General features: G+C 40.5%; 1 non-coding gene across 1 annotated transcript; it reads right to left on the bottom strand.

Moving 5' to 3' along the window:
- Positions 1–21,143: 21,143 nt before the first annotated feature.
- LOC149496298 (small nucleolar RNA R71) lies at positions 21,144–21,250 on the bottom strand. Its single transcript, XR_016321069.1, has one exon. It is a non-coding gene; the product is annotated as a small nucleolar RNA R71 (small nucleolar RNA).
- Between the last annotated feature and the right edge of the window lie 994 nt (positions 21,251–22,244).

The raw sequence follows: 22,244 nt of genomic DNA on the forward strand, positions 1-22,244 counted from the left end.
TATTCCAGATTGGGAGACTCACTTAAAGCACTTGCAATGGGTACTGCGACTACTCTAAGATAATCCCCTGCATCTTAACAGCAAGAAATGTTCCTTAGGCCGAACACCGGTAGCATACTTAGGTCATATAATCTCTACTGCAGGAGTTACCATGGATCCATATAAAATTTCAAGTGTTCTTCAATGGCCACAACCCAAAACTATAAAATTTACTAGTGGATTCATGTTTCATAGCTAAATATGGTTAGGTTACTCGACCTTTGACAAACTTGCTAAAAAAAAGATGCTCCAGGTGTTACTTGGACCTCAACAACTTAAGAGTCTTTTGAAGCTTTGAAATCGACCATTATCTCTTCTCCGATGCTTGCAATGCCAGATTTTTCTCAGTCCTTTATAGTTAAAATGAATGCTTCAAAATCAAGGATGGGTGTAGTGTTGATACAACACAATAAACCTATAGCCTTCTTTAGAAAGGCCACGAGAGATCTCGTCTTGTCTCAGTTTGCCTACTAAATTGAATTAATGGCTTTAGTCCTAGCTATAAGCCACTGACTATCTTATTTAATGGGCAGGAACTTCACTATTAGAACCGACCAGCGGAGTCTTCGCCTCTTACTTTAACAAGAGATTTTTACTTCGACACAACAATATTGGTCTATAAAAATTATGGGGTACGACTTTGGTATTGAGTATAAATCAGGAAAAACAAACCGAGCAATAAATGCTTCATCTCATTGCAATGAAGATCTTTAATTATAAGTAATTTTGGACCCCAATGGGTGGATTGGGCTGCTATACAAGATGAAATCAAACAAGATCCTCAATTATCTAAAATTATCTCTAGTCTGAATTCTCATTATGGTCAGCATCCCCACTATTCCATCATCCATGGCCATCTGTTTTATAAAGGCAGTTTGGTGTTGCCCTCTTGTTCTAAGTGGATTCTCAAATTATTGTTGAATTCCATGCTACTAGTATTGGTGGGCATTCAGGTGCTTTTAGAACTTACAAGAGGATTTCCTCTAATCTATTGGTTGGGTATGCAACCACTATTCAAAAATTTGTAGCGACTTGCTTGGTTTTCCAAACTCACAAATATGAGGCTAAATCTTCGATCGGGTTTCTCTAGCCCCTTCCCGTTCCAACTCAAATTTGGAAGGACATATTGATTTCATCACCGGACTACCAAGATCAAATGGAGTAGATTGTATACTGGTAGTGGTGGATCGCCTATCTAAATACGCCCACTTTATTGCTCTAAGGCACCCTTTTACAGCAGCCAAAGTTGTAAAAGTCTTTGCTAAAGAAATAGTCAGACTTCAAGGCACTACCCTATCATTTAGCTCCTCTTACCATCCTCAAAGTGATGGTTAAACATGATACGGATCCACCATCACTCATCCATGGAGCTCAAGGGAGCAAGGAGAACAATATGGGAAATCCTTTAATGCTTCCTAGTGGGCCATTTACAAAAAGTCGTGCCAAGCGATATAGGGCAGCCATGTCCTTGAATGTTCAAGACCAAGTTTCATAAGAGCTTCTTAATGTGGCATTTAACAAGTGTAGTGTGGAACTCGAAGGCACGCCTAGGCTTCTTACATTGTTGGAGGCTTATGTTGAAGGTGTAGCACGCCTTGGCCGTGCTAGGGCCTGACTTGGTCGTGTCTTATGCCTTAATGGTTTATTTAGCTTAGCCCATTTGTTATCTTTGTATGTGCCTTTTGTTAATGGGTCTTTTCCTTAGGTTAGCCCAATTATGTTTAGTTTCTACTATAAAAAACCTTTGTTTTCCTTGTAAACATAACTTTGGAGATCATATTGAATTTACAGAAATTTGTTCACGCTTTGCATGTTCTTTGCTTAGAGTGATTATGAGAAATTGCTTTCCTCTAAATCCATTAAGAATTAAGGTAGACTTATCAATTCGTTGTGGTGTTATCTTGTACTTCTACTCGATTATTGGTGTTTCCATTTCCTTATAAAGTGGGGTGCCATAGAGGGAGATTTAACTTAATCTTCGATCCTAATTCATCTTGATTAGGGGTTCTAGGAATTTCATTTCCTTTGGGTTCCGTATCATTTGGTATGAGAGCCATCAAAAGATTAAGGTAAGTTCTATTATCTTAGTTTTTAGGGTTTTGAGTTTTCTGTTTCTTGAATTCCTTAGTATTACTTAAAAAAAATTTTTAATAATTCTAAATCTGGGTTTTTATCTTGAATCTTCTTGTTGTTTGCCTCAATTTTTCTTGATAAAAAAAAAAACAAAGAGAAAGTTGGAAATTTGTGACCTTAGGTTTGCCTAATCAAAAAAAAAAAAAAAAAACAAAATTTAATTATTGCAATTATTGAGAAATTATAAGCTAATTAATCACCTTTGTGAGACTGTTTAGGACTCAAACTAACCACTTGTCCCTTGTTAAAGCCTTTACCTACCCAAAATTGGGTTACATTTGTGGGTTAAGAGAAGATAAAAGTCAACACACCCGTGCTTCTCAACTAGCACACCCGTGCTAGACTCTGACCTTCGAATTTGGACCAAAGCATTTAAGCACGCCTATGCTTCCACTTAGCACGCCCGTGCTAGACACTGACCTTTAAAAAAATATATATTTTTTTAGGTTTTCTTTGTTTGCTTGCTTTGTTTGGGTAGTTCTAAATAGGTCCATATTTAGTTTGCCTTATGGTGAACTAAATTCATCTATTATATCCAAAACCGTTTTTCTTAATTCTAGTTTCAATTATTCATGTTTAGTGCTTTCTATGCTTCATTACATTGTTAGGGTGTGTTTGCTTGTTTATTGCACTCTAATTGATAATCAAGTAGTACATTGTTTTGTTCTTGTGCTACCATCCATTTTCGTTTTTAAGTCTTCTTTCTAGAGTTGTGCTTACTTTTCTTTGTTAAGGTTTATTTCCTTATAATCTAAACGTTCTTTGAGATTGGTTGGTTGGCCTACAAATTCTGAAGTACAATTGGAGGAATTGCAAGGAGTGGTAAGGAGTGCAAACACGTGAGGGAGTGTTTTACCTTTAACCATATTTCTTTTGTGATTTCTATTTTTGAGTACTAATCATAAGTACAGGCAAGTCTGGAGAAACTAGTGGGGAAGGAAATCAAATTAAAGATCCCCAATTGAAGCTCTTTATGGAGTCAATTCAAGGGCAGTTTCGAAACTACAATAGTTTCCTCCAAGATATGAGAGAGGAGCTGCAGGAGATTAAAGCCACTCAAAGCTCTAATACAACAAGAGCTAGTCCAAATACTACTCAACCAACTAGATTTCAAACTCCTCAAGATGAGGAGGTCGATAATCCTGAAGTCAATAGAGTTGATGGGGACTTGGGATCAATTAAGATGAAGATTCCAGAATTTTATGGTAACAACAATGCTAAAGAATACCTTGAGTGGGAAAGAAAGGTTAAGCAAATCTTCAAATGCCATAATTATTCGGAGGAGAAGAAGTCTCACCTTACAGCTGTTGAATTCAAGGGATATGTCATGTTCTGGTGGGAACAGTTGTTGTTAAAGAGAAGAAAGAAGGGAATGCGACCTGTGCCACAATGGGAGACGATGAAGGAGTTAATGCACTAAAAATTTGTCCGTACTCATTACTTTAGGGATTTGCATAATAGATTAGCAAGAAGGGTGCAAGGAGGGAAAAGTGTGGAATTCCTTAATAAATATTCATTCACAAAGGATGGGCGGAAGACCATTCTAACACCACTTTCCTCAAAAGAAGTGTATGCAGACCAATGTAAAAATGAAAATATGAGATTTGAGGCTGGAAAGAAAGAATAAGAGAGAGAGTGAAAATAAAATGAGTGAAAATAAACAGAGTGCAAATTAAAAGGAAAAGGGAAAAGAAAAAGGAAAGCAAATTCAGCTTATTGAAAAAACAGAAAAGAATGAATTTGAAGATGTGTTTCCAGAAGAGATTGCCCAATCTTCATTTGAGGGTAAAAAGATGGTTCTTGCTCCATTGTCACCTCAAGAAGGATATACTGATCAACACAAGATACCTAAGAGAGGCTTCGACCATGAGGGAAAATGGGAGTGAGGTTTCGAAGTCGAGAGAACAAAAGAGAGAAAAGAAAAGTAAAGAAAAAGGGGAAAAAGAGGCCAAGAGTGAAAAGAAACAAATTAATGGCCCAATGGTGCGTGAAACACCGAGAGAGGAGAGAAAGAAATAAACTTTTTACGCAAGAGCTAGAGAGGCTAAGTGTGCTATCGCTTTGAGGCAGCCCGTGTTGCTTCTTAGGTTCAAGGAGGTTTCATTTTCTGATACTGACATTAACCTTGACAGTTTGCCTTTCTGTGTTTGTTTCTATATTGCAGGAATTCGCTTATGTTTTCCCTAATGAGTTGCCTAGTGGATTGCCACCTTTGAGAGGGATAGAACATCAGATTGACTTTATTCCTGGCTCCACCATTCCAAATAGACTAGCCTATAGAAGCAATCCAATTCAGAAAAAGGAGTTACAAAGGCAAGTTGATGAGCTTATGGAGAAAGGATTGGTGCGAGAGAGAATGAGCCCCTATGCCGTTCCAGTACTTTTAGTAGCCAAGAAGGATGGTACATGGCGAATGTGTGTTGATTGCAGGGCGATCAATAAAATCACTGTAAAGTATAGACAACCTATCCCTAGACTTGATGATATGTTAGATGAGTTGTGTGGGCGACTTACTTTAGTAAAATTGATTTAATGAGTGGTTAGCATCAGATTAGAATACAACCAGGTGATGAATGGAAAACTGATTTTAAAACTAAGTATGGTTTGTATGAATGGTTAGCAACCTTTTGGATTATCTAATGCACCTAGTACATTTATGAGGCTTATGAACCATGTTTTAAGAGCTTTCTTAGGAAAATTTGTGTTTGTGTACTTTGATGATATACTTGTTTATAGCAAGTCTCTTAATGATCATGTTAAGCATGTTAGGCTAGTATTACAAGCTTTGAGATCTGACCAATTGTATGTTAAGCTTAAAAGTGCAAATTTTATATAGATAGACTTGTGTTTCTTGGATTTGTTGTGAGTGCGCAGGGTATCGAGGTCGATGAGGAGAAAGTGAAAGCTATTAAAGAATAGCCAACTCCTAAATCAGTTTCAGAAGTGCGAAGTTTCCATGGGTTGGAGAGCTTTTATAGACGGTTTGTACAAGATTTCTCTTCGATTGCCGCACCACTCACAAAAGTAATCAAAAATGAAGTTGGGTTCAAGTGGGGCGAGGAATAGCAAAAAGCATTTGACACGCTCAAAGGGAAGTTGACATCCGCTCCTATACTTTCTTTACCTAATTTTGAGAACACTTTTGAAATTGAGTGTGATGCTTCTAGTGTAGGAATTGGAGTGGTGCTGATGTTGTGAACCCCTACCCCAAAAACACATAGGCATATAATGCATGTGACTAAGGGCAGAAATGCACGTGATGTGTGTGAGTCGCCACCTCGTTTAATTATTTTAGGGTAAACTAGGAAAAACCCTAAGTGACTCCAATTTTTAATTAACCTAATTATTAGATTAATTATCCCAATGTTAAGGCATGGTCTGCGAACCCGAGGTGGATCCCGAGACTATGTCATGCTGATGAACTAACCAAATGAATGAATGCTTTGCAGGGTGAATGATGTAATTCGACCAAATGAAATGTTTTAAGTGATTTCGACTTGCCGCCCGGGGTGAAATCTCGAACGTGCCTACGTACTTCCGTTTGAATGGAAGATCAAAGTCAACGTAGTTCGATAGGCCTTTTTAAAAGGGCTTTGAAGGTGTATGCTTTGTGCATGAGTGTGTATGCTTTGTGCATGAGTGTGTGTATGCTTTGTGCATGAGTGTGTATGCTTTGTGCATGAGTGTGTGTATGCTTTGTGCATTTTGCTTAGGCGTTTGGCCAAAGGATTAATTGTTTTAGGCATTTGATGCCAAAAATGTTGATTTTAATGGCTTTTAGCCAAAAAGATTTGATTTAGGCAATTTAATTGCCAAAATGATTGATTTTAGGCGATTGTCGCCAAAATGATTGATTTTAAGGCTTTTAGCCAAAATGTGTTGATTTATTTTAAGGCATTTTGCTAAAGCTTTGATTTAAGCGATTTGTCGCTAAAAATGGTTAATCTTATTTATAGGCAATTTGTTTGCCAAAAATTGATTAAACCGTAGGCAAGTTGTTGCCAAAATGGTTGATTAAATGTAGGCAATTTATTGCCAGAAAAACATGATTGAATGAGGCCGTTAGCCACAATTATTGATTAATTGGACTTTTAGGCGAGACTGTTCGAAATAAAGGTAATTGAACCGTAGTTATTAATTAACTAGGCTCTTTAGCCAATATTGTCGGATTTAAGCTTTATTGCCACGATTATTAATTAATCGGGCATTCGGGTTTACTCACACTTAAACAATTTATTGTTAAAACGTGATTGATTAAGGCTTTTAGTCACAATTATTGATTAATTGGACTTAAGCCGGATTTGTTCGAAATAAGGCAGCTGGACCATAGTTATTAACTAACTAGATCCTTTAGCCAAAATTGTCGGATTTAAGCTTATCACCACGATTATTAATTAACCGGGCATTTAGCTTAAATTCATTTACTTGAGGCAATTTGTTTGCCTAAAGATGACATGGATGCATTTATGCAGTTGTAGAATTATTAGGAGTAGAAGAGAAGCATGCATGAAGTGCTAAAATTAAATAGGCAGAGTTTCGTTTACGTACCTGATTTAATTGGCGACCGCTTCTTAACTCCAGATTTAAGCTCCTTGCTTGGGAATTAATTAATTTTAATTTGTTTAATTTTAGTGTCCAAATATCACAACAAAAATGCAATAAAAATTAAATTAAATGCAAAAAGCGGTAAAGAAATCGCAAGGAGCGTGGGAGGGAGGAAGATCGTCCGTTAACACAGACAGGGGTGTCAAAATTGAAGAGGTAAGTGGCCTTTTATAGGCAAAAAATGGTCGCCGGCGGCAGGTGCCGCCGGCGGTCCGGCGGCAGGTGCTGCGGTGCCGCCGGCGGTCCGGCGGTATGTGCCGCTGTGGCCGGCGGCAGGTGCCGCCGGATGTCCTGCGGTAGGGGCCGGCGGCAGGTGCCGCCGGTGCCGGTGGCAGGTGCCACGGTGGCCGGAGCCACCGTGCCCGGCCGCGGTTACTTAGGCTTTTTCACTCCGGAGGAGTTTTCGGGAGTTCCGGGTCTCCGAAAAATATTCCGGGATCTGTTCCGTGATCGTTGCGACATTCCGGACGTTTTAAGTACCATATTGGCATACTTTCGGTGAGTTTCCAAAATGGCCTCCGGTCCGGCCGGACTGTTTACAGTCCGGCAAAACTGGCTCTTTGAGCCATGTAAGTCAAATTTACTGTAGCAAAATCAAACTAATTGGCACGGTACTGTAGCAGGCGTGCTTTCCTCCATTTAAAGAGTTTCACATGCCATGTTATTCCCCTGAGCCTCAAAATTTGAGTATTCACAGTTGCCCCCCACTGGCTATCACAAAAATGATTTATGAGAGCCAGTGGCTTTCTGAAGGAGCAAAGTTTTGAGGATGGGCAGAGGGGGAAACCCCGCCGTTTTTTTTTTTATTTTTTATTTTTTTTTTTTTTGAGGAATGACTCAAAGAGTGACGCTTTCAAAACGAACTTTTGAGAATAACTCGATTTTTTTTTTCTTTTTTTTTTTGTCTGAACTTCTGTACTAAACTCTGACCATGCTTCTGCATTGTACTTTTGTACTGAATTTTATTTGTACCTGCACTTGGTTAGTACTGAAAATATGTATGCATGTTTATTGTATTTGAAATAAAATGGGACTTCATCATTTCAGCTCATGGACAAAAATATTTTTTATTTATTTATTTATTTATTTATTTATTTTTTATTATTTTTTGTAAGTGGCGGCCGCTGCCGCCGTCATTCGGTGGCAATTCGGCGGCTGCTGCCGCCCTCATTCGGTGCATTTTCTCTATAAAAACTGGTTCTTTGTTTTGGTTTTTTCACTCATTCTTTTTCTTCTCTCTTCTTCTGTTTTTCCAAAGAATGAATCCTTCTTTTAATCACAGCATGCACAGCTAGACTAGGAGTCTCTCCAAAGTCGAAAAGATCAACTTGGGGAGGTATGGTCTCTCTCCTATCATTACCCTTAGGGGGGTAGTAGTTGACTGGAACTTTTTATGGGCCTGTATCAGACTCTGGGACCCTGAGGCCCACGTTTTCCTGTTCGGGGCCATGATGGAGGAGATGTGCCCTCTTTTTGAGGAATTCTGTGCTATCATAGGGTGCGACCCCAATGCCCCTTTGGTTAGGCATGAGGTCAAGGTTGGGTATGTTCGGTCGTTTGAAAACCTGTTTCAGTTCAACCGACCACAAGCTAGGGCCATGATTGTTGGTGATCAGAAAGCAATTCTACTGCCCCTGATTGATGAATTTTCAGAGGCTCGCACAGACGACCCAGACCGGATGAGGCTGAGAATGCGGGCCTTGGTTTTCTGTTTATTAGCTAGTTTCTTGTTCAACAAGGACCCAGGCTTCGGGGATTTGCAACTCTGTCCCATGGTTCGGCAGATGGAGGATATGGGTTGCATTGGTGGCATTGTGCTGGCAGAAACTATCAGAAGTCTTGACAAAGCTGCTTTAGGCTTCGAGGACTGGACGGTTTCCCCGATCATTCTCCAGGTACTTCTCCTTTTTCCCCCCCTTTTTTTTTTTTATCTTTTCTTCTTTTTGTTCCTTTGTAATAGAAAGGATCCATTACTCAGGTTTGGTTAAAAGACCACCTCCAAGTGGTTGCTGCTCCTACTTCATTGCCTTATAACCCTGTCCAGTACCGTATGCGGAGGATCTTGATCACACACCCGTCTGCTGATGCATGGACCTCGTGGCTGATTGAATTGGGTCTAAATGAGGTGATGTGGTTCGTATCCTGGTATGGTATCACCCGCTTCATCCAGGTTAGCTTTGGCCATGCTCGGATTTACCTTTTAGGTCTTGCACATTGCACTTGGTACTGCGCTTCGCGTGTTTTGAGGCAAATGGGGATAGATCAGACTGTCCCGATTGTGGATGACTCTTCATCTGATTCAGCCATCACTCCGGGAGTTACCCGAGCCGTCCTTAGGGCTTGGGTTAGGGACCATCATATGGTTAGGCCTTTACCTAATCCTACTGGTATTCATACTTCGCCTGAGTATCGAACCTGGTTCATGGCCTCTGTCTGGCCGATTGAAAAGCCAAGGAGGAAAGCACTGCTGAGCGCACTTGAAGGTTGGACTCAGGCTGACGCTGATGAGGAGATTGTGTTGGCTCCTAGGACAGGTGAGATGGGAGAGAGTTCAACAGCTAGGGATGACTCGGAAGACATTGCCCCACGGAGGCGACGGGCCACTTAGACTCCTATAGGCTTTTGGACTTTTGGTGTTTTGGCTTTGTTTTAACTTTTTTGACTTTTTGTTGGGGACTTTGGCTTTGGATTTTGGGTGTTATTTGGAATTTTGGCTTTAGATTTTTGGATGTATGTCCTTTTGGACTTGGACTTCATTATTTATTTTTCTTGGTTTCTTTGGCTCTCTGCTTAACTTTGAACTGTTTGACTTTATTGCTTTTAATTGGGCACGTCATTTGTCTTTTAAGCTTTCCAAGCATTTTCCAACTTTATTTATTCAAGCTCTGATTTTTGCCTAAGCCACCCTCTCGGGTTTTCAACTTAACGAGCTACCCATTTTTGCCTAAGCCGCCCTTTTCGGGTTTTCAACTTAGCGGGCCCCGATTTTTGCCTAAGCCGCCCTTTTCGGGTTTTCGACTTAGCGGGTTTTTCTCTTCTTCTTTTTTTTTTATTTTTATTTTATTTTTATATATATATATATATATATTTATCCTTTTTTTTTATTATTGTTGGCAAGGAAGAAAGAATTATGGAATGATTTTCATTAATGTTTAGACCGTACCCAATGAGGGTTGCCTACATATCTCCGATACACAATTTCTTTTTTCCAAAGAGAATCAGGTCTAATGTAGTTCATTTTACATTATGCAATGCTTATTACACAAAATATTTCTTTAACTGATCTAAATTACACGGATTCGTGAATTCCAAACCATCCAAATCAGTCAAGATGACGGCTCCGCCGGACAATATTTTCTTCAACACGTAGGGTCCAGCCCAATGAGGACGAAACTTCCCACGTGGGTCTATGATTGGCTGTCTAATCTCCTTCAGGACCAAACAACCTTCTTCCAGTTTTCGGTCTTTGACCTTCTTATTAAAATGCCGTGCCATTCTTCTCTGGTAGACTTGAGTTTGGTGGATTGCTTGTAGTCGCTTTTCGTCCATACTCAAGAGTTGCAAGTGGTAATTCTTAGCCCAGTCTGCTTCGCTGATCTGGCTTTCCTGGATAATCCTTGCCGACTGAACCTCCAGCTCAATAGGCAACACTGCTTCCATACCATATATCAAAGAATACGGAGTTGCCCCGGTGGGCGTTCTAATTGAAGTCCTATATCCCCATAGGGCATTCGGTAACTGTTCGTGCCAAGCTTTGTGCTTTTTAACAGTCTTCTGCAAAATGACTTTTATAGCCTTATTTGCAGCTTCTACAGCCCCGTTTGCTTGTGGACGATAGGGTGAGGACTTATGATGTCGAATTTTCTTTTGCTTCAGCAGATCAGAAAATTCACTCTGAAAATGAGGCCCATTATCCGTGATGATCTCGAATGGCGTTCCATACCGACAAAGGATGTTAGTATGAACAAATTGTGCTGCCTTCTTGGCATTTAAAACAGAATAAGAGGCTGCCTCGATCCACTTAGTGAAATAATCTACAGCAACCAGGATGAATTGGTGACCGTTAGAAGCCGTAGGGTGGATCATTCTGATCACGTCTACGCCCCAAATTGCGAAAGGCCATGGTGAAGCAATAGGATTCAAATTGACCGGAGGCTGTCTTTGCAGCTTAGCAAAAATTTGACATTCGTGACACTTCTGCGTGTGCCTCACGCAATCTGCATTCATGGTTGACCAGTAATAACCCAGGTTCATGATTTTCCGAGCCAAGGCTATCCCGTGCATGTGTGGACCAGACTCCCCATTATGTAGGGAATCCATGATGGTTTGAGCTTCTCCCTCATCAACGCATCTTAGGTGCAGGCCGCTCCAACTTCTCTTGTACAGAACTCCTCCAGTAAGGAAATATCCGGATGCTAACTGTCTCAATGTCCGTTGATCAGTCTTGGTGGATCCCTCCGGGTAAGCTTCATTCTGAAGATAATTCTGTATATCCCAGTACCAGGGCTTGTCATCAACCAAATTCATGATATGTGCTGGCTGTTTCTGTAGCCGCACTGTCAAAGGTCGAATGACTCGATCTCCTTCTACATCGATCATGGAGGCTAAAGTAGCTAGAGCATCTGCGAACTGATTTTTGGCTCGCGGCAGGTAGTGGAAGGATAAATCCTCAAATTGCTGAGCCAATTCGTCCAAGCGTTGTAGGTAAGGAACCAAACACTCTTCTTTAATTTTCCATTTCCTTAAAGCTTGGGAGACTATTAAGTTAGAATCTCCAAAAACCTTTAGGACCTTTATCTCTTTTTCCAGGGCTGCTTCTAACCCCTTTATGCAAGCTTCATACTCGGCTTCATTGTTGGTGCAATCGAAATCTAATTTGACTGCGATTGGGATGTATTCTCCACAAGGAGTTTTGAATACGACTCCAACCCCATTTCCGTGGTAGTTCGAGGCTCCATCGAAATACACTTCCCATACTTCACTTTCTATGTTCACCAAGTCTTCATCAGGAAATTCTACCTCCGGCATTTGGTCTTCGACTGGTAACTCTGCTAGTTGATCAGCCAAGGCTCCGCCTTTCACCGCCTTTCGTTGTACAAATTTTAAATCATAAGCTGCGAGCACCGACACCCACTTAGCCATTTTACAGTCAAGAACCGGCCTCTCCATAAGGAATTTCAAGGGGTTCGATTCAGAAATGACGTAGGTGGTGTAGGACGAGAGGTAATGCTGCAGCTTTGTACAAGCCCATACCAGAGCCAAACACAACTTCTCTATCTTATTGTATTTTAGCTCATATTCTAGCATCCTCTTGCTAAGGTAATACACGGCATTTTCTACCCTCGTATCTTCTGCTTATTGAGCTAGCATTGCACCCATCGCTTCTTCTGTCACTGATAGGTACAACAGCAAAGGCTTTCCTAGCCTTGGTGGCTGTAAAACTGGTGGGGATAACAGATATTGCTTGACTTGGTCGAAAGCTTTCTGACAATCCTCATTCCATTTTATGGCTACTCCTTTCCTGAGTAATTTGAAGATCGGACCACAAGTATCAGCCAATTGATTGATGAACCGGCTGATGTACTGTAGCCTTCCTAGGAAACCCCGAACTTCCTTTTCCGTTCTCGGTGCTGGCATTTCCATAATGGCTTTGGCTTTTGAAGGATCAATTTCTATGCCCTTCCAACTGACCATATGCCCTAGAAATACTCCGGATGTAGCTCCAAACAGACATTTTGCTGGGATGAGCTTTAAATTGTACTTTCGAAGTATAAGGAAGAACTTCTCAAGTGCTGTTGTATGTTCTTCAGTTGTTTTTTATTTAACAACCATATCGTCCACGTACACTTCTACTTCTTCGTGAATCATGTCATGAAAAATGGTTGTCGCCATTCTTTGATAGGTTGCCCCGGCATTTTTGAGTCCAAAAGGCATAACTCTGTAGCAGTAGGTTCCCCACTCCGTGATGAATGCCGTTTTCTCTTTGTCCGGCACATGCATCATTATTTGGTTGTATCCGACAGCAAGATCGGTCAAGGAGACCATCTCGTGTCCCGCCATTCGGTCTACCAACAAGTCAATATGTGGCAAGGGGAAGTCGTCTTTCGGACATGCCTTATTCAAATCCCGATAGTCCACACACATTCTGACTTTGCCATCTTTCTTCGGCACCGGCACAATGTTTGCTAACCATGTTGGGTAGGCGACGGGTTCTATGAACTTATTCTCCAGTTGCTTGGCTACTTCCTCCTTAATCTTCAGGGACCATTCTATTTTCAGCCTTCTTAGCTTTTGTTTCACCGGCTTAGCCTCAGGGTATACTGGAATCTTGTGCACCACTATTGCCGGGTCAATTCCCGTGATGTCACTTGCCTTCCACATGAAGCAATTGGTAAACTTCTTCAAGCATTCAATGGTCTGTTCCCTGTTCACACAGTCAGATGCAATGTATGTATGTTCATTTTCTTCTTTGCCAATTATTATTTTTTCTTTATCATTTTTCATTTCATTTATTTCTTTTTCATTATTTTTGCTTGGAAATGCTTGGAAAGATAGACATGCGAGGTAGTCAATAATTTGCAAGCCTTTATTGATAATGACAGAATCGTCTTCAAAAGTTACATTAAATTCGAAATCTGGATTTTCAAAATCCGACACAGATGACTCAGGAATGGAACTGGACTCTGACTCGGATTCAGACTCGGGGTCAGACTCAGACTCAATACAAGACTTGATTACAGATTTTGACTCTAGGTTTGACTCGGGAGGGGGTTTATCAGCAGCGCGCTCCTCCTCGGCGTACCAATTGGTGAGAGAGCCTTCGTTCGGCTTGATCAGGCTCAGCAGATCTTGGTCCCCATCATTTCCTGTGATAACTGCAATCTCGTCAAGGAGACTAGGCTGCATGAAGTCTTCCACTTCGAGCTCGGTTGTTACCTCTTCGGATAAGTCATTCAAGTCCAGGACACATGTGTCATTCATTTCTAGGAATAGCTCGAAAGGATCGATCAATTCCTGGTCAGAAATAATAGCATTTACCCCGTGATTTGGTAAGGGATTAGTGCTAATGTTTGACTCACTTCTTGGGATGATTGAACCATCGTCTACCAGGTCTTGGATGCGGTTCTTAAGCGTCCAGCACGCTTCAGTCTCGTGCCCATAACCTTGATGATATTCACAATATTCATTGGTTCGGTAGTTTCTTGGTAAAGGGTAGGGTGGCGGCCTTGCTTCCAAGGGCTTGATGTAGTTGGCCTTGACAGCCTCTCGGAAAACCAAAAGGATTGGCATCCCGAGATCAGTATATGTCCTTCTTGACCGATTGCCATTTCTCATATTGCCCACACGTAAAGGATTCGTGGGGGTGATGCTTGCCATTTCATGGACTTTGCCAGCTTGGCTAGGCTTCCCGTATTTTGAGGAACCCGAGTCCTCTTTCAGTTGCCCCATTTCAATTAAATCCTCTACCTTTGTAGCAGCGGCAATGAGCGACTGGAAGGTTGGTAAGTATTGGGTTTGTAACTGTTGTTGGTAGACAGGCTGCAGGTTCTTTATGATTATGTCTACCTGTTCTTGCTTAGAAGGCTGGTTGATCATTTGGGCGACCTTGGTCCTTTTCCTCGTAAGGAACGAGGAAAAGGGTTCATTATTTTTCTGCTTGGTGGTCTCTAGTTCTCTTCGAGTAACATCCACTTCCATATTATAGTGATATTGCGGATTAAACGCATTGCAAATGTCTTCCCAGGTCTTCATCTTAGACCGATCCAGGCTGACAAACCATCTTAAAGCAGCACCGGTGAGTGATTGTTGAAACAACTGAGCAAGGAGCTCGCTGTTTAAACCAAAAGGGTTGAGGGCACCCACATACATTTTCAGGTGCGTTTTGGGACAAGTGGTTCCATCAAACTTATCCATGTTGGGCATTTTAAACTTGGTTGGCAGTCTTGCTTCGGGGAACAGAGACAAGGAGTCCATGTCCACCACTTCTTTGTGTGTTTTAAGGGCAGTAACAGACCTTTCCAACAATTCCAGTTTTTCTCTCATTTTCTGAGCTTCCAACTCAGAAGCAGTTTTGGAAGGCATGTCCTCCAAGTTAAGGGTAAGGTTTGAGGATGCAGATGCAGCACCAGGTCCTTGATTGGAGGCAGCATGTCCATTTCCCCCAACTGAAACCCCATTTCCATTACCACCTAGTTTAGCTAATAGGGCATTCCTTTGGGCAGCCAATGCCTCATTCATTTTGGCCTCCATTCTGGCCTCCATTCTGGCCTCGAGTTGTTCAATGAGGGTTTGGATGTCAGCAAGTGATGCCATTGGTGCAGGTAGGGTTGTTGGAGTTGTAGGTGAGATTGGTGATAGCACTGTAGGTGTGGCTGGCACTAATGTTGGCACTTGAATAGGGGGTACCTGTAAGTATAAGGGTAGTCGTATTAGGGTATAGTGGTATCAGGGTAGCTGATATGAGAGAGAATGACTCTTTGTCCAACTGTGCATGACTAAAGGAATATTTTATGTGTTCTCCATGTGTTTACTCAATGTTTATGATATGTCGTGAATGCGCACAACAACACGTCATAACCTGTTTTAATGAGATGCTTCACATCATTGGGTGCATACAGTCCTAAAGGATAGGTTCTATAGGCTATGACACAAATAGAGAATTGGCTTATAAAGGGACCCTTGAACCTTGAGTATGGATATACCTAACCACATGTGAAACAAGGAGTTTCGCGTGGGTCCAATGGTACGCATACCCATGTGCCACCCCCAAAAGGATTAGGGATGGTTTGCGGTAACAGGGAGGACGCTTTGGCTGTCCGTCGACATAATCAAAGAGACCTACCGATCAGCGCTACTTGCTATCCAGACTCAGAAATTTGAATAGAAGGAGAAGAAATTCATTTGAAGTTCATTTTTTATGCAATGGAGAAAAGGATTCTCAATCGTGTAAATAAATCAACAAGTTTTAATGTTTTAATCCAAATTTCCTTATCAAGTATTCTTAAAGAAAGAACACTTGATTCGTGCTAGGATATCCTGCAAAACAAAGCACAATAAAATAATACCCTAAAGAAGAGCAGGTTAGTTTACACAGCAATTGTAGTCCTCTTTATGCAAAATGATTACATCAATATTCCCCAGCAGAGTCGCCAAACTGTGAACCCCTACCCCAAAAACACATAGGCATATAATGCATGTGACTAAGGGCAAAAATGCACGTGATGTGTGTGAGTCGCCACCTCGTTTAATTATTTTAGGGTAAACTAGGAAAAACCCTAAGTGACTCCAATTTTTAATTAACCTAATTATTAGATTAATTATCCCAATGTTAAGGCATGGTCTGCGAACCCGAGGTGGATCCCGAGACTATGTCATGCTGATGAACTAACCAAATGAATGAATGCTTTGCAGGGTGAATGATGTAATTCGACCAAATGAAATGTTTTAAGTGATTTCGACTTGCCGCCCGGGGTGAAATCTCGAACGTGCCTACGTACTTCCGTTTGAATGGAAGATCAAAGTCAACGTAGTTCGATAGGCCTTTTTAAAAGGGCTTTGAAGGTGTATGCTTTGTGCATGAGTGTGTATGCTTTGTGCATGAGTGTGTGTATGCTTTGTGCATGAGTGTGTATGCTTTGTGCATGAGTGTGTGTATGCTTTGTGCATTTTGCTTAGGCGTTTGGCCAAAGGATTAATTGTTTTAGGCATTTGATGCCAAAAATGTTGATTTTAATGGCTTTTAGCCAAAAAGATTTGATTTAGGCAATTTAATTGCCAAAATGATTGATTTTAGGCGATTGTCGCCAAAATGATTGATTTTAAGGCTTTTAGCCAAAATGTGTTGATTTATTTTAAGGCATTTTGCTAAAGCTTTGATTTAAGCGATTTGTCGCTAAAAATGGTTAATCTTATTTATAGGCAATTTGTTTGCCAAAAATTGATTAAACCGTAGGCAAGTTGTTGCCAAAATGGTTGATTAAATGTAGGCAATTTATTGCCAGAAAAAGATGATTGAATGAGGCCGTTAGCCACAATTATTGATTAATTGGACTTTTAGGCGAGACTGTTCGAAATAAAGGTAATTGAACCGTAGTTATTAATTAACTAGGCTCTTTAGCCAATATTGTCGGATTTAAGCTTTATTGCCACGATTATTAATTAATCGGGCATTCGGGTTTAATCACACTTAAACAATTTATTGTTAAAACGTGATTGATTAAGGCTTTTAGTCACAATTATTGATTAATTGGACTTAAGCCGGATTTGTTCGAAATAAGGCAGCTGGACCATAGTTATTAACTAACTAGATCCTTTAGCCAAAATTGTCGGATTTAAGCTTATCACCACGATTATTAATTAACCGGGCATTTAGCTTAAATTCATTTACTTGAGGCAATTTGTTTGCCTAAAGATGACATGGATGCATTTATGCAGTTGTAGAATTATTAGGAGTAGAAGAGAAGCATGCATGAAGTGCTAAAATTAAATAGGCAGAGTTTCGTTTACGTACCTGATTTAATTGGTGACCGCTTCTTAACTCCAGATTTAAGCTCCTTGCTTGGGAATTAATTAATTTTAATTTGTTTAATTTTAGTGTCCAAATATCACAACAAAAATGCAATAAAAATTAAATTAAATGCAAAAAGCGGTAAAGAAATCGCAAGGAGCGTGGGAGGGAGGAAGATCGTCCGTTAACACAGACAGGGGTGTCAAAATTGAAGAGATAAGTGGCCTTTTATAGGCAAAAAATGGTCACCGGCGGCAGGTGCCGCCGGAGGTCCGGCGGCATGTGCCGCTGTGGCCGGCGGCAGGTGCCGCCGGATGTCCGGCGGTAGGGGCCGCCGGCGGTCCGGTGGCATGTGCCGCCGTGGCCGGCGGCAGGTGCCGCCGGTGCCGGTGGCAGGTGCCACGGTGGCCGGAGCCACCGTGCCCGGCCGCGGTTACTTAGGCTTTTTCACTCCGGAGGAGTTTTCGGGAGTTCCGGGTCTCCGAAAAATATTCCGAGATCTGTTCCGTGATCGTTGCGACATTCCGGACGTTTTAAGTACCATATTGGCATACTTTCAGTGAGTTTCCAAAATGGCCTCCGGTCCGGCTGGACTGTTTACAGTCCGGCAAAACTGGCTCTTTGAGCCATGTAAGTCAAAGTTACTGTAGCAAAATCAAACTAATTGGCACGGTACTGTAGCAGGCGTGCTTTCCTCCATTTAAAGAGTTTCACATGCCATGTTATTCCCCTGAGCCTCAAAATTTGAGTATTCACAGATGTAAGAGAAGAAGCCAATTGCCTATTTTAGTGAGAAGTTGAATGGCGCTCAACTCAATTACTCAACCTATGATAAAGGGTTGTATGCCTTGGTCAAACCACTTAACATTTGGCAACACTACCTACTGCCTAAGGAGTTTGTCATCCACACTGATCACGAGGCTCTAAAGCACTTGAAGGGTCAAGGTAAGCTCAATAAAAGACATGGTAAGTGGGTTGAGTTTATTGAACAATTTCCTTATGTGATTAAATACAAGCATGGGAAAGATGACATGCCGATGCATTTGTCCCGGAGATATGTTCTATTTACTGCTCTTAGTTCTAAGCTGCTAGGATTTGAGTATGTTAAGGACTTGTATGTGTCTAATTCTAATTTTGGCAATGTATATTTGGCATGCAAACATGGAGCATTCAATAAATTTTATAGACATGATGGATATTTATTTAGGGGTAGCAAACTTTGTGTGCCAAAATGCTCTATGCGTGATTTGCTTGTGCTTGAATCTCATTGTGAGGGATCGATGGGACATTTTGGGGTACATAAGACTTATGACATGCTGAACGAACATTTTTATTGGCCTCATATGCGTAAAGATGTAGAGAAAGTTTGTGATTCTTGCATTGCTTGTAAACAGGCGAAGTCTAGGTCTATGCCTATACCTGTTCCTAGTTCAGCTTGGGTTGATATCTCTATGGATTTTGTACTTGGTTTACCTAGGACTAGGTAATAGGTGTCATTTTTACAATATTTTTAGTATAGTTTTTATTTAGAATTTTAGTAAATTTTATCACTTTAATTTATTTTTACTTCATTTTAAGTATAATTTTTGTTCAAAGCTTCCTTGAATCATAATCCACTTCTTCTGAAAGAAATTTGCAGGGCTTTGGCACAGAAAAGAGCATTACAAAGCAAAATACTCAGGCTCGAGCACGCCCAGCCCGTGCACTTTAGCACGCCTGTGCTAAAACTAAGGAAAATCAAGTGGAGAGTCAGGGGCTAGCACGGCTAGCCCGTGCTATATGGCACGCCCGTGCCCAAAAGAACCTCAGGGCGTGTTTGCTTAGCACGCCCGTGATGAAATCTATCTTGGAAGGACAGAGCCTAGTACGCCTTAGCCGTGCTAGGGCGCACGCCCGTGCCACAAAGACTCATCTGAGCGTGTTGTATAGCACGGCCCGTGATAAATCATTCATAGTTCCAGACTCTAGCACGCCCAAGCCGTGCTAGATGGCACACCCGCGCTACAAAGGCAGAGCTGACTTGAACTAAAAACACAAGCCAATCTTTTTCTCACATGGGCCCGCCTCAGATATATTCCTAAATGTGCAAAACAAGATCTAAACCTATTTAGGAAGAGAGAAGAGTCCTAACTAAGAAGAAATCCAAGGCCTAATCAGTTATGATCTCCAAAGGAGATTTCGTACTTAATAAGGATTCTATTTCCTAAACAGAGTCAGATTTTCCTCCAGCAGGTCTATATAAAGAGGGGAGCTATTCATTGTAAAAAGAACTCGAATTCTAGTATTTTTCTACATAGTTCTCTCTCTCTCAAAGATTTCAAGTGTCCAAGATTTGTGCCAAGATTCAAGGAAGCCATCCATATAAGCTGTTGTCTAGTTTTTATTTCTAAACTCTTAATCTTGTCTTTCTTTTCATTATTCATTATTGATTATGAAGTTCTATTCAAGTATTATTGAGTTTTATTTAATTACTATGTCGAGTTAAACTCTCATACTAGGGATTTGATGTAGCTTAATTTGATTCCAATTTATAATATTAGATTTGCTTTTCCTTGTTCTTGTTATAATTTATTATTGAACTTAAAGCTTCCAGGCAGAGTTTATCCCCTGGATTGAATTATTTCATTAATCACTATCGGAAGAAGGGTTTTTGATACGAAAAAGGTAATAATTTACATGAGAATAATAACTTGATGCGGAAGCTATATGGTTTGACTCATGGGGGTTTTCATAGGTTAATAGCCTTAGGTTATGAATTCATAAAACAAACCATAAAACTTAATGATTTAATTCATGTTTGATTGTGCTATTGGAAGATAGGCAATTGGACCGGATTAGAATAGCTAACAATACATCGGGAGAGCTTGTTAGTGATTTTAGGGTTGTTTCCCCTACTCGAACAATTAAAATTGATTAACAAACTAATAGAATTAATTGGATAGAATTAAGTGAAATCAATATCCCTAGTAGTTTTAAATCCTTAATTTCTTTTCATCTAAATTTTGTTGCTTGATTTCTTCCTGTTTTACTTTTGAATTTACTTTCCTTATAACAAATCTCTCTTATTGTCGTTTAAATAATAATAGGTTAACATAATTTTGGTACTTGATATACAATCTCCGTGGATACGATACTTTTCTCACTCTATATTACTTGTTGCGATTTCGTACACTTGCGAAAATCACTGTCAAGTTTTTGGCGCCGTTGCCGGGGATTGGCATTATCAATATCAATACTAATTATCCTATTGTTAATTTAGACATCCTTTTGTTTTATTTAACTGTTCTTTTAAGACTTATTTCAGGTGCTTATGCAAAAAAGATCAGGTAGGACTGAACCCCTAATCTTTGATCCAGAAATTGAAAGAACTTGTCGCAGGAACAACACCGCAAGAAGAACACATGAAATAAGACCTGAACAGCAAGCAGACATGGTCAACGAAAATGAAAACGAAAACAAAAACGCAAACGGACCTCCACTTCAACATCCGGTCCGCACCTTGCGAGACTACACAACACCTAATCTTAATGGGACAACCTCGAGTATTACAAGACCTCGGGTGGAAGCTAATAATTTTGAAATCAAACCCGCAATTATCCAAATGCTTTCCACCTCAATCCAATATGGGGGTTTGCCCAGTGAAGATCCTAACGCTCATATCACAAATTTCCTGGAAATTTGCGACACTTTCAAACAGAACGGTGTTTCTGAAGATGCCATAAAACTGAGACTTTTCCCTTTCACTCTTAGGGATAAAGCACGATCTTGGTTACAATCATGCCCCGCTGGAAGTTTCACAACATGGGAAGAATTAGCCCAAAAGTTCTTAGCAAAATTCTTTCCATCTTCAAAGACCACAAAACTGCGCAATGAGATAATGACATTTGCTCACCATGATCAAGAAAGCTTGTATGAAGCTTGGGAAAGATTCAAGGACTTGTTGAGAAAGTGCCCTCATCACAGTTTGCCCAAGTGGTTACAGGTACAAACTTTCTATAATGCATTGTCACCTAACATTAAAATCACTTTTGATGCAGCTGTAGGTGGATCTTTTGAGAGAAAAAGAATTGATGAGGCATATGAATTTATAGAGGAGATGGCGAGCAATAGCCATTATCAAAACAATACCGAAAGGAAGAGAACTGCAGGAGTCTATGAAATAGATGCCATTACAGCACTCAATGCCAAGGTAGATAACATGGTAAGAAAATTGGACGTATTAACTACTAATCCAGTAAATTCTATTATGCAAGTTTGTGACAGATGCAATGGACAACATGGGATTGGAGAATGCATGATAGACTCTTTGAATCCGCAAACCTTGGAGCAAGTAAACTATGTAATGAATCAAGGAAGGAAGAATTACCCATACTCCAATTCCTATGATAACAGATTGAGAAACCATCCAAATCTGTCATATGGGAATCCTAACAATGCTTTAAACGCACCACCAGGCTTCCTTCCTCAAGAGAAGAAATATCATGATGACCTCCTTATTGCCCTTTTTAAGTCGCGCATGGATTTCATAAACGAAACCAGAGAAAACCACAAAATCCAGCAGGCTGCGATAAGAAATTTGGAGATTCAACTAGGACAATTTGCAAACATGATGGCATCTTGACCTCAAGGTACGTTACCTAGCAATATTGAAAAGAATCCTAAAGAGCAGGTACAGGCTATCACCTTGAGAAGCGACAAACAATTAGAAGAGCCACCAAAGAAAGAAAAGAATGCGGAAGAACAAAAAAAGGTTCCCATCATTGACCTAAAAGAGCAAAAAGAAGTGAAACCCTATGCTCCACCTGTCCCCTTCCCACAAAGGTTAAATAAAGCACAAGATGACAAGAGCTTCTTAAAGTTTCTGGATGTATTCAAAAAGCTTCAAATCAACATTCCTTTTGCTGAAGCTCATCCTCAAATGCTTAGCTATACGAAATTTCTAAAAGATATCCTTAGTAAG

The sequence above is a fragment of the Jatropha curcas genome, chromosome 5, assembly GCF_041381405.1.
Source record: "Jatropha curcas cultivar XTBG-Jc1 chromosome 5, XTBG_Jcur_1.0, whole genome shotgun sequence".
Classification (NCBI taxonomy): Eukaryota; Viridiplantae; Streptophyta; class Magnoliopsida; order Malpighiales; family Euphorbiaceae; genus Jatropha; species Jatropha curcas.